Genomic DNA, 14409 nt, shown 5'->3' with positions numbered 1-14409 from the left:
ATTTGCTTTATTGTTAGTATATGCACTTTCTTTATATTTTTTTATGTAAGATTGCTCTTCTTCCACCTAATGTTTTAAAGTTGCTGTACCTAATTAAATTGTATTTGAAGTATTTTACATACAAAATATAAGTTATATGAATATTTAATGTCAACACAAGCATGTAGATGCATATACACATACACACACATAAACATGCATACACATGCAGAGGCCTAGATACACAGGCTCATGTACATATACGTAAAAGCAAAAAAAACGCATACACACACACACACGCACACACACACACACACACACACACACACACACACACACACACACACACACACACATACACACGCACGCGCACACACACACACACACACACACACACACACATATGCACACGCATATATCTATATAAAAATACATACAACTACACAAATGTTCTCAGGAATTACAGTCACTTCTTTACTGAATATACTTTACTTGTTAATATGATCAAATGAATGAAAAAAAATCATACAGTGCAAACCACTGCAACCACACCACCTAAAATTGTCCCAGATTTTTCAGAACATCTCTGATCTGCCACCTTATTTTCTGGTAAATTGGAGAGGATTGCAGACAGTCAAAAAGAGAGACTTATAGTCTCATACTTCTTCCAATTCTGATAATGCAGGTTGATGAAATTCTCTTTGGATAACAATTCTTACTCAGAGAATTTGAGAGGTATATGTCCTCCCTCTCATTTGCTTACTCTACTCTCTCTCTCTCTCTCTCTCTCTCTCTCACACACACACACAACCCCCCCAACACAAACACACACAAATGTATGTGTATGTGTGTATATATATATATATATATATATATATATATATATATATATATTTATATATGTGTACAGACTCATTTTCTCTTTCTCTTGGTTACATTTTTTTCTTTAATTTTGCCACCTGGATAAGTATGGCATTTTTAAACCATGCTTACCGGTGGGAAGTAAAATGCCAAGTCACTGTAAGTGCTATTGCAGCTACTTTTGCTAGGTAAGTACTTTTTTTTACCTTTTTATTATTACAATTACTGTTATTGTTATTGCTGTTGTCATTGTTATATATTTGCTAAACAGCAATACCACATTTAGCTAGCATATAAAATGGAAGCAGTTGGCTTTTTTTCTGTCTGAGATTCATAGCAGTTTAATATGCGGGAGTGAAGCGGGGCACTTATTTTATCAATCTTTACCTGGACATTACCACCTTGCAGAAGAATATTCATTATTTAATAGGGACAATGGACATTTTGACCATTGTCTAAATATAATCACTCGCTATATTCATTAGCCTGGCAGCCTTAATGTGCAACCTTGTTTAGCTACTCTTCTAGAAGTGTTTTAAAATTTAAGTTAGATGCAGAATTTTACATGCTGGGTTATACTACCGACCAGCAGATTACTAATTCTTACACTTAATGTACTTAATGTTACTTTCTTTCTAGCAGAATTTGTCATAAATGAAACAAATTTGAAATATGGCAGTACTAGGAAAAAGCAAATATATTCTGGCACCCTGGATGGCATAGATGCATTTTTTTGTAATCAATTTTAAACAATAATGTTGTTAGGTATCAGATGCTTATTTTTCTTCAACAAAAGCAAGCTTGTGCTGTAGTCTGTCTGAGGGAGTTCTGAATATAAACTGGCAAACTTATTGTCAGGTGAAGAGATACAGTAGTTGACTATAAATTCCAAAAAGACCATGTTCATAGAAACACCTTTTCTACTGCTAAGAAGTTTAGGAAAGGATTCTTTTTTACTAAACCTAATTTCAAAATCTGTGACCCATATGAGAAACATTGACATCCATTGTAACACTATGGAATCCCTTGTTCTGCTTCTGACATTATACAAGGGGTCAGTGGCTAAATGGGTTGTGTTAATGGTATCTTAACATTTGTTTCTATACTATGAATATCTCTTAACACAGCTTCCACATTTCCCTATCACAGAGGCTTTTCACATCCATCAGGAAGAAAAGCATTGTTGTCAAACTAAATAAGGCCACTCTGCCATGCATGTAGTATTGTTATCCTGGCAAAATTCTTGATGCCTGGTCACATCAAACATGCAGTATCATCTCAGTGGACTTGGACTTTCAGCAAACGAATTACTTTTTTTTATCAAGTACTCTATTCTTGTGTTATTTTATTTATTTGTTTTTGTTGACTGGGAAGGTCTCATTGAATATGATCCCAATTTTAGTGATGCCCAAGGAGAAAATCTCCACATAAATTTTTCTTCAAATGTAACATTATTTTCTCTTTTTACAAATAATTGTAGAGAATAACAAAAAAAGAAATAAATGTGTATGCAATTCACAGCAGGTACATAATTATCAGTTATGTCATAAGCAGTTTGCATAGGTAGAGTTTAAGTATACATTTTGATTATATATAACCTTATAAGTTGAGTCTAAAATAAATGGTTGTGAAACAAAGGAAAGATTTAAGGCAGAGGTGGTTTCTGGAGTTTCAAATTAGGAGTGTAAAGAGACAATGGGGAGGAGGTGTTATGGAGAGTCTGGGTATAGATTAAAAGGGGATAAGGAAATGAGAAAGATAAGTGAGGGGGTGTTTAGTTGGGGTCTACTTCAGTAGACCAAAATACCACTTACCTGGTATTCAGATAACTGAGATGAAAAGGCTAACAACACAAGAGAATTAACGTCCCGGAACACTATCTTACCACTCCAGGTAAGTAAATGCTTGGCTATCCTATTGAATTTTGCCCCTTACCCTGTGGATGAGCAATCTCGGAGTTGATATATTTAGTTAGGGAAGGTGTAGGGGACAATGCCACCCACATTGATGGGCTTGCTTTCAGTTGGTTTTGCTTGTTTTTAAGCATGGCCAAGCATTTTTTTACCTGGAGAGGTAAGTCGGTGTTCCGGGACGTCAGTGTTCTTGTGCTGTCTGCCTTTTCGTCTTTGTTGTCTGTGTTCCAGGTAAGTGGGTTTTCGGTCTACTGAAGTAGACCTTAATTGGAGAGATAGCATTTATGAAGAGGAGAGGGGGGGTTTATGGTGGGGATGTAGAGTGGTTGGGTGTAAGACATGGAGAGAGAGAGAGAGCAGTTTACATAGGTAGAGTTTAGGTATACATTTTGATTACATATAAGCTTATAGGTTTAGTCTAAAAGAAAAAGTTGTGAAATAAAGGAAAGATTTAAGGCAGAGGTGAGTTTTTGGAGTTTTGAATTAGGATTGTAAAGAGACAAAAGGGAGGAGGTGTTATGGAGAGTCTGGGTATAGAGTAAAAGGGGATAAGGAAATGAGAGACATTAGAAAGATAAGTGAGGGGGTGTTTATTTGGGGGTCTACTTCAGTAGACCAAAATACCACTTATCTGAAATTCAGATAACTGAGATGAAAAGGCCAACAGCACAAGAACACTGACATCCTGGAACACTGACTCACCATGCCAGGTAAGTAAATGCTTGGCCATTCTGTTGAACTTTGCCCCTTACCCTGCAGTAGTGCAATCTCGTAACTGATATATTTAGTTAGGAGGGGTGTGGTGGATGAAGCCTCCCACATTGGTGGGTTTGCCTTCATTTGCTTTCATTTGTTTTTAAGGATGGCCAAGCATTTACTTACCTGGAGTGGTAAGTCAGTGTTCCGGGATGGCAGTGTTCTTGTGCTGTCGGCCTTTTTGTCTCTGTAAGTGGGTTTTTGGTCTACTGAAGTAGATCTTAGTTGGAGAGATAGCATTTATGAAGAGGAGAGGTGGGTTTATGATGGGGATGTAGAGTGGTTGGGTGTAAGACGTGGAGAGAGAGAGAGAGATGGAATGGGAGAGCTTAGAGACATAAACAAATACTTTTACTTGAGATACTAAGAGATTTTGAAGTTGTTAATTGGTTAGAAAGTAGAAAGTAGATGGAATTTAGCCGGTGTAGAGCAACAGCACTGCCAGGTATTATTCAAGTGATGACTGAATTGAATTTTAACAATAGATAGTATATGTGTTGCTTTGATTAGCTGAGGGATAGTGTAACAGTTTTTAAAGATGAGATTAGAGTAGAGGGATTCACCATTATTAAGGATTTGGTAACTATCATGAGGGATTTCCAGGATGATCTTGGATCTCTGCTATTACAGTAGAACTGTAACATATTTTGGAGTACTGGGCATTTCTGTGGCATGTAGTCAAGTTTATTGGTGGTGATTAGCTGGGAAAAGTAGTTAGAAAATGGGCAATTCTAGCCAGTCTATTTCTCTTAGTGCAATGCAGTGGTGTGTTCTGTGTGAGGAATTTGTAGCAGATGTGGCTATTTATTGCAAAATACTTCTAATGTGAATTTTTCTGCTTTATGTTAGTAAAAATTGTAGAATTGTACAATACCACTGAAAGTTGGCAAGTTCTGGCTTAAGTTTTATGTCAAGTAGAACGCCTAGCAGTTTAGTTTGGGACAATTTTTCTGTTTTCATGTTGTTCATTGAATAAATGTGAAACAGAGATGTTACTTCTGTATTTTTCTTTTTTGTGTGTGAAAAACACTACTTTAGTCTTATTAGCGATAACCAGAAAATGGCAGTTAGTCAGCCAGAATTCGATTGAAGTGAAAGAGAGTTAACTTACTTTTTGCAGTTTTGGAAGGGTTCGTGCAGAGCAGATGAGTGTGGATCATCTGAATATTGCATAATTGAGAGGCAGTTAGTTGCGATGTGAAGTTTATTTTTAATGTTAATAGGAGAGGTCCTGGAATTGATCCCTGTTGGGACTCACACAGTGAATGGTGATAGTTGGGGGGGGGGGGAGTCCTGCTGACACATCACTGATTGTTGCAGGTTGGTTAAGTAGCTAAGAAATCATGTTAGAGATGATTGACTTAGTCTGAGGGAGGGTAGTTCGAAGATGAGTTTTTGATTAGATGGTACTGAAAGCTTTTGATATGTCTATAAAAGAGGGAGGAGACTAGCTTTCCTTTTTCATACATTGACAATATTGGTAAAACTGCAGAAGGCAGTTGTAGTACTGAATGCTTATGAAAGATTAGTAAAGCGGGAGAAGACTGTCTTGCCTTCTTTTATACATTAATTGACAATATGGGTAAACTAGGGAAGCCAGCTGTAGTACTATGGTCGGGAAAGAAACAATGTTGTATATTAGAAGGTTGTTGTTAATGCACTAGTTTATGAGTTGGCGTTGATGCATTTTTCTGATATTTTGGAGATAGGAGATAGACTTGCTATAAGTCTATAGTTTGAAACTTCAGTAGAGTTTCCACCTTTGGGCAAGGGAATGTTGCAGGCCATTTTCCATATGGCAGGAAGATAATTTTTTGTTATAGCATAATTAATAAGTATAAAGATAGGGTAGTAAAGAGCATCTGTTGCTATTTTAAGGTATTCAGCAGGTAGATGGTAAACTGCTAAGGTAGTTTGTTTAAGTTTGTTTTCTTATAGTGGAAGTTAGGTCAGTTTGAAAAGGAAAAGTGCTATTGTGGTTTTCCAGAGGATTCTTGGGTACAGGGTGGGGGGGGGGGTTCTCTGCATTTTTAATTAGAGATTGAATAGAATTACTGAAATGGGAGTTGAATTGCATTGCTATGCTACCTTTGTTAGTGGCTGCTGTGTCTGGAGTTGAGGATTTTCAGGTTTGAGAAGGTTTTTTTTTTATTATGGAGGACAAGAATATTATATCTTCCTTCTAGTAGCTGCATGGTATGTTTTGTTAATAAGGGAGCTGATATATATTTGTCCTTTTTGTTCTAATTGGTGCCGCTTCATTTAGGATATTTAGAAAGGTAAATATATAATAAAAACTTCCGACTCTGCCACGTAACAATTTTTGACTTTTTATTATTAAAACAAAACAGAAGGTAAGCGCTTTCGCGTATGCTACCATACGCTTCATCAGACAATTTGAAAATGTTAACATTCAAAGAATTTATAGGGAGGCTTAGCCTATGAGCAGGTGCATTAAATTAATCAATTGACCACAGAAAATCATTTAGAAAAAATCTGAACTTAAAACATTTAGAATTTAAAGAGGAAGCTGTGCTTAAAACCTGATAATTTAAAAGGTTAAAACAGTCAAGTTAAAAAGGTATATGTATGCCATAAAATCATATGAATCAAGAGTACATATATAAAAATAATAAATAAAAGATAATAATAGCATACATTCTTCATAATGCTTCCAAAGAAACATGTTCAAAAATCACTGCAACATAGTAACTATCTCTTAATTAAAGTGTGAGGCTGTAAATACATTTAGCAGTTCATCAAAGCCATATTAGCGTTTCTTAGTTCTAAAATGTATTAATGCAAGAGTGTAACCAAGCTAAATATTGTATACAAAACTTGCAGATATAAATCAATGGAAGAACTTTTGGAACAGTTACAATTCATTTAAGGTATATTAGTGTAAAATATATTTCTCCAAGGCTTTAAAATAGTCTCGCTGGTATATGCTAAAGCTCAATCGAATTAAATTAATGTTAAATATAAATATATGAAACTGATGATCAAAACGCCATATGAATAAATAAATAAATAAATAAATAGGTATGTATGCATGTGGGTATATAAATATATATAAACAAATACCTAAAAAGATGATGAAAGAATGTATTTAAATATGTATAATTGATATATTAGTTTTCTTTGGTAATTTAATGCAGTGCAGGTATGTTTATATTTATTTAAAAAATGTATAAATATATATAAAAATATGAATCAATGAATAGTAATTAATATAAATATAAATTCGATTATAAATTCTTTAATAAAATCTGTTATACATAAAGTAATGAAATTTAAAAAGATGTCAAAAAACTATATACTAAATGACTCAGTATAAGAAAATAAACTGAGAAATAAGCATGTATAAAATGCAAAATAAAAAGTGTTTTTTCATCTTCGACCATGGATTGTAACTACAGGCTACTGAACAAATTTATCCATTCTAAAATAATTTCATCTTCGATTATTAAGAAAAGATCTAATACTGATGTAGTTGTTCAGACCTGGGGGGTAATGGCCTCTCAATTTAAGTATCCATTTGAGTTCATTTAATTCTAACTGGTTTGGATAATCACCACCTCTGTCTGTAGCTTCTACCACTTGCAACACCCTGAACACAAAAGAATGCGATGGATTAGAAATCACATGTTTAGCCAAGGCATTCAACTCATTTTTCTTTCTTATATCATATTGATGGTTATATATCCTATTCTTGAGTTTCCTTTTTGTGAGGCCTATGTAAAATGCATTACAATGTTCGCATGTGGCTAAATATACTAGGCCCGAGGTGTCACAATTAGATCTAAACCTGGGTGTAAATATAAAATCAAGCTCTGGATGCACAAAAACTTGATTTTTAGTAATGAACTTACAATAATTACAATTGTAGCAAGGGTAAGTTCCAGGAAGTTCATTGTTACTTAAATTGTTGTGTAGCAATCTTGGCTTTCTGTCACATAGCAGAGATTTTAGATTTTGGTTGCTCCTGTATACTATATGTGGAGAGTAACCTAATATTCTTTTAGTAGGTTCATCCAACATTAAAACTCTCCAATTGTTAACTAATATTCTCTTAATACTCATGAAATCATTGGTATATGTTGTAATGAAGGAAACTCTTTCAATATGATTAAATTTATGAGTAATGTTTGTGAAATTGACAGCCTGGTAGTCAGTTTTGGCTTCATAAGGAGTCAGAAATTCTAAAGGCAAAATACTGTTTCTGACTTCCATAACTAAATCATAGTTATAACCTCTTGATAGAAACATGTTCACCATTTCATCAGCTTCTCTTACCAAATCTTGCTTATCGAGGCATATTTTACTAAGTCTAACAAACTGACTTTTCAAGATGCCTTTGAATATATGGCGGGGGTGCATGCTGTTATATTTCAGAATAGTGTTCTTCCAGCATTCTTTTTTAAAAAGTGTGGTTACTAATTTCCCTCCTCTAATAGTGATGCTTACATCTAAAAAATTAACCAATAAGTAGGAGGTTTCAATTGAAAACCTCAAGAAGGTGGTAGTAGTTTCTAAGTGAGTTCTAAAATCATAAAATTCTTTGATAGAGCCATCCCAAACAATCAAAATATCATCAACAAAACGTTTGTATAGTACAACTTTGTTAAAAGAAGGGTGTGTAAAACATGATTCAACTCCCAGTGATGTACAACCAAATTTGCGTGCGTGTTTGCACACGGGTTCCCATGGCTACACCACAGGACTGAAGATAAAGTTTATCATTGAAAGCAAACACATTATTACTTAATACCATGTCCAATAATTGACATATCATGATGGCTTTATTTCCTTTCAAGTCATGGTGGTATTGTAATAATTCACGGATGGCATCAATCCCTGCATCATTAGGGATTGAAGTAAATAAACTTTGCACATCCATTGTGATTAAAAGATGTTTGTTCTGTGTAAATTCAAAGTCCAAAGACTGTATAAAATTTATAAGCTGGTATGTGTCTTTAAGGACCGTAGGTATGGCTTCCAAAAGTGGTCTGAGCGTTTTCTCTAGGAAAATAGATATATTTTCGGTGACCCATTTGGCACCGGACACTATCGGTCTCATGGGTGGTGGTGAAATCCCCTTGTGCATTTTTGGTAGTCCTTTAACAACGGGTACTACCGGGTGCTCAACATGAAAGAAGTCATATAAAGTATCAGTTATCTGACAGCACATAAGCATATCATACATATCATCTCTAATATTCTTAATAATAGAATTAAACTTAACTTGATCAATTAAAACATAGGTATTATCAGCTTCCAACATGTTATTCATTAAAACATTATAATCTGCCGTATTAAAAATGGCTAAGCCTCCTCCCTTATCAACTGGCCTAAAAGTAAGTGAAACATCATGTCTCAAAGTTTGTAATGAATTCATATTTCTACTTGACATATTAAAAAAAGCGCATTGCCTTGTACCATTATTAAAATAGTTATAAAAATCTGCTTCACACAGTTTGACAAATGAGTCTACATGAGTTGGCATAACAGGTGTAAAGGAACTTTTCTTTTTGTATGCTGGAGTGCTAGCAGTATTTAGTATAGAAGTATTTGTATCTTTGTTGAAGAGCAGTTTCAAGCTAACTGCCCGTGCAAAAGAACGCAAATCAATCAATAAGTCGGACATTATGCTCCCTCGTGAGGGGACAAAAGAGAGACCACTGTTAAGTAATTCAATGTCACTATCAGTCAGGGTATAGTCAGACAAATTGAAATAAAGCGTGCTTACTGTCTTTGCCTTCTCGGTTGATAGGTGTTCATCTCGCCTGATAGTTTGCGTTTCTTGCTCTCCCAGCTGTTTCTTCTTCCTTTCTGAAAAGTTTGTTTCCTTATAGGCAAAGGTAAAAAAGGATTATTCTCATGGTTGCACCTTTTACTGATAGCTCCCGTGGCGTTTCTTGAAGCTTTTGCTGCATTGTTTGCTTCTTGGTTCGGAAGTGGTGTTGAGGCCAGCGATGCACTGGTAACCGAAGCAAATGTCTCCGGTGGTGTAGTGAAGGAATCGTGTGACGTGTCAGCAGCAACGCCAGACTCAGTTGCTGTTGAACCAATAGCATCAGATGCAATGAGTGTGCGGTCTAGCGGCGCCAAGTTCGAAGCAGGATTCTCAGCTGAGTGCTGATTGTCAAAGCTTCTCGGCCAAACGAACACATTGCCAGTAGAAAAATCTTTGAAGTCACGTTGGAGCTTTCTGGTTTTGATTTGCTGTAGCTTCAAGGCATACGTATTTACTTGATTATATAAATTATCTAGTTTCAAAGTGCAAGAAGGGTAGCAAAAGTTTTTTCTAAGGTCTGTGTTAAGCTCATTGACCTTAGAAATCAGTTCTGCTTCAAGCGGTTCAAAATACTCTATTAAGAGTTTCATATGCTTGTAGCTCGTTTCAATATTGATATCCTGCCATTTTTTCAAAAGCAGGGGATGTGTGTCACCATAAGTAGGCATAACTAGTATGCGCATGCCTCTAGGTATTAATTTATAGTGAAGACAAGCCTCTAAATGCTTACGTTGCCAAGCCATTCTCTGTAATTTATATAAGTCATTTTCTAGTATTTTCATGCTAGAATCAAAGAGTTCAATATTGGAGATGTCATTGTCTTTTACTGTTGAAGCAGCTACTTTCAGATCCAGAGCCAATAAAGGGTTCGACTTACTAGAAGTGATGGCTGTCCATTGTTGCTCATTAGTCAATCGCCTCGGTTCCGGATTATAGTCCAACTCAAGTTCCATATTTGCCATAGACGTGTGCAGTAGAGGTCCGAAAAACAGCAAACAGATAAAAACAAAGACGGATCTCTAGATGCCAAGGAGTCAGTAGTTAAAATCCAACGGTAAATATATAATAAAAACTTCCGACTCTGCCACGTAACAATTTTTGACTTTTTATTATTAAAACAAAACAGAAGGTAAGCGCTTTCGCGTATGCTACCATACGCTTCATCAGACAATTTGAAAATGTTAACATCAAAGAATTTATAGGGAGGCTTAGCCTATGAGCAGGTGCATTAAATTAATCAATTGACCACAGAAAATCATTTAGAAAAAATCTGAACTTAAAACATTTAGAATTTAAAGAGGAAGCTGTGCTTAAAACCTGATAATTTAAAAGGTTAAAACAGTCAAGTTAAAAAGGTATATGTATGCCATAAAATCATATGAATCAAGAGTACATATATAAAAATAATAAATAAAAGATAATAATAGCATACATTCTTCATAATGCTTCCAAAGAAACATGTTCAAAAATCACTGCAACATAGTAACTATCTCTTAATTAAAGTGTGAGGCTGTAAATACATTTAGCAGTTCATCAAAGCCATATTAGCGTTTCTTAGTTCTAAAATGTATTAATGCAAGAGTGTAACCAAGCTAAATATTGTATACAAAACTTGCAGATATAAATCAATGGAAGAACTTTTGGAACAGTTACAATTCATTTAAGGTATATTAGTGTAAAATATATTTCTCCAAGGCTTTAAAATAGTCTCGCTGGTATATGCTAAAGCTCAATCGAATTAAATTAATGTTAAATATAAATATATGAAACTGATGATCAAAACGCCATATGAATAAATAAATAAATAAATAAATAGGTATGTATGCATGTGGGTATATAAATATATATAAACAAATACCTAAAAAGATGATGAAAGAATGTATTTAAATATGTATAATTGATATATTAGTTTTCTTTGGTAATTTAATGCAGTGCAGGTATGTTTATATTTATTTAAAAAATGTATAAATATATATAAAAATATGAATCAATGAATAGTAATTAATATAAATATAAATTCGATTATAAATTCTTTAATAAAATCTGTTATACATAAAGTAATGAAATTTAAAAAGATGTCAAAAAACTATATACTAAATGAATCAGTATAAGAAAATAAACTGAGAAATAAGCATGTATAAAATGCAAAATAAAAAGTGTTTTTTCATCTTCGACCATGGATTGTAACTACAGGCTACTGAACAAATTTATCCATTCTAAAATAATTTCATCTTCGATTATTAAGAAAAGATCTAATACTGATGTAGTTGTTCAGACCTGGGGGGTAATGGCCTCTCAATTTAAGTATCCATTTGAGTTCATTTAATTCTAACTGGTTTGGATAATCACCACCTCTGTCTGTAGCTTCTACCACTTGCAACACCCTGAACACAAAAGAATGCGATGGATTAGAAATCACATGTTTAGCCAAGGCATTCAACTCATTTTTCTTTCTTATATCATATTGATGGTTATATATCCTATTCTTGAGTTTCCTTTTGTGAGGCCTATGTAAAATGCATTACAATGTTCGCATGTGGCTAAATATACTAGGCCCGAGGTGTCACAATTAGCTCTAAACCTGGGTGTAAATATAAAATCAAGCTCTGGATGCACAAAAACTTGATTTTTAGTAATGAACTTACAATAATTACAATTGTAGCAAGGGTAAGTTCCAGGAAGTTCATTGTTACTTAAATTGTTGTGTAGCAATCTTGGCTTTCTGTCACATAGCAGAGATTTTAGATTTTGGTTGCTCCTGTATACTATATGTGGAGAGTAACCTAATATTCTTTTAGTAGGTTCATCCAACATTAAAACTCTCCAATTGTTAACTAATATTCTCTTAATACTCATGAAATCATTGGTATATGTTGTAATGAAGGAAACTCTTTCAGTATGATTAAATTTATGAGTAATGTTTGTGAAATTGACAGCCTGGTAGTCAGTTTTGGCTTCATAAGGAGTCAGAAATTCTAAAGGCAAAATACTGTTTCTGACTTCCATAACTAAATCATAGTTATAACCTCTTGATAGAAACATGTTCACCATTTCATCAGCTTCTCTTATCAAATCTTGCTTATCGAGGCATATTTTACTAAGTCTAACAAACTGACTTTTCAAGATGCCTTTGAATATATGGCGGGGGTGCATGCTGTTATATTTCAGAATAGTGTTCTTCCAGCATTCTTTTTTAAAAAGTGTGGTTACTAATTTCCCTCCTCTAATAGTGATGCTTACATCTAAAAAATTAACCAATAAGTAGGAGGTTTCAATTGAAAACCTCAAGAAGGTGGTAGTAGTTTCTAAGTGAGTTCTAAAATCATAAAATTCTTTGATAGAGCCATCCCAAACAATCAAAATATCATCAACAAAACGTTTGTATAGTACAACTTTGTTAAAAGAAGGGTGTGTAAAAACATGATTCAACTCCCAAGGATTCAACTCCTTTTATATTTAGAAAGGTGTTACCAAACTGGGTTACAACATCATCTAGATGTACCCCGGGATTCAATAAACATTTTTTTTAAACGCAGGAATAGTGTAGCCATTCCTGCATGGAATATGGCCTCTGAGTGAGCCAGTAAACAAGCCTGGGGTCATGCACGAGCCTGCTAAAACAATTCTGCCACAGACACAACTGGATTATGCTAATGACCTCATTTACTGATGAAAAGTATGCAAATGTGGTCAATTAGCGATCCAGTAAGCAGGCAGGCATCCGTGGAAGCTTAGTGCAGCATGCAGAAATGTACTGGCTACTAGCTGAATACATTTCTGCAAAAATCAAAACAGAGGCATAACAGGTCAAACTAAAGCATGTATTCTAATTCTTAGGCATACCAATGGCCAAATATATGGCGACTGGCATGGAAAAGTGTTGCACAATTATAAAAATCAAAGTTTTTTTTTACATATCTCATCTGTTTAAGCACAGGGCTGTGGTGCACAAACAGGATCATTCCAAAAATAAAAAGAAAAATGTGAAAAGTCAATTCTAAGTGAAATCTGCATTTAGCCATTATAGTCTAGGTTATGCAGAATCAAATCAATAGCAGGGAACAGTGGTTGCTAAGGGGAAAGGCTCAGGGGAAGTGCTATAACTAGGGACTAAGGCAGTGGGGTAAGCTAATGAGGGAAATTTACTGAATCACAAAAAGAAGACAAGTGCCAAAGTGCATGCCCCTAACTGTGTAGGAGCTATAAGGCAGTGGTGTAAACATGAGGAGCAGCAGACTTGAAAAAGGGGTGGGGCATGCTTGGTGTAAGCACATTGGAGCTCCAGGGCTCCCAGATGAGCTTAGCTAAGCAGAGCTAAGCAAGGGGGTATGTCTGAGGCTGTATTGACTTATTCCATGAAATGTAGAGGCTTGTTAATGTCTGGGGGGGTAGTTCTCATTGTTTACCTTAGCAAAATGGGTTTGCACAGCATGCACTGGGTGCAAAAAAAAAAAAAAAAAAAAAAATATCAGGACTGTTTACAAGTGGGCACCGGGTTTGCATGGCACACGGCTTAAAATGGGTGGAAATGGGAAGGGAAAAAAAGAAAAAAAAGGAAATAGCAGAATAAGAACAATCAAGTACAAATAAGATAGCTGGCAGGTGGAATGCATCATAGTCAGCCAATCATACAGGCAGCATCTACAGCACAACAATATAAGCTATGCAAAAAAACTTGGAGTAGGTGGTTTCTTTTATAAATAAGGTTTTATTTAATTTGAAACTGTTTCTGATGAAGTTTGCCACCAGGCTTACGAAAAGCACTTAAAACAGTTTAATAAATAGTTTAATTTAGTTCTTTGTGGACTGTTCTGCTGGTTTTCCAAACCAATTTTTCATTAATGTTAGAAAGTTGATAAAATAACAGAGGGCATGCATAGTAGCATGGATGTCATGAAGGGTGTGAAGTCTGAAACTGTAATGTTCTGTCATTATTCCCTGACTGCAAACCTGAGTGATTTGCAACAAATGTGCTAGAAAACCACAATGTTAAGGGAAGCTGACCAGATATATGAGTCATAAATCTGGATAATCTGTGAGAATCTGTACAGTTGACAGGTATGGCCATACCAAGATGTGACCTTTCAGGTATGAAGAATACAA

Source organism: Protopterus annectens, chromosome 8.part0 (genome assembly GCF_019279795.1).
Source record: "Protopterus annectens isolate FY-2018-M chromosome 8.part0, PAN1.0, whole genome shotgun sequence".
Lineage (NCBI taxonomy): Eukaryota > Metazoa > Chordata > Ceratodontiformes > Protopteridae > Protopterus > Protopterus annectens.
This window is presented reverse-complemented; position numbering follows the sequence as displayed.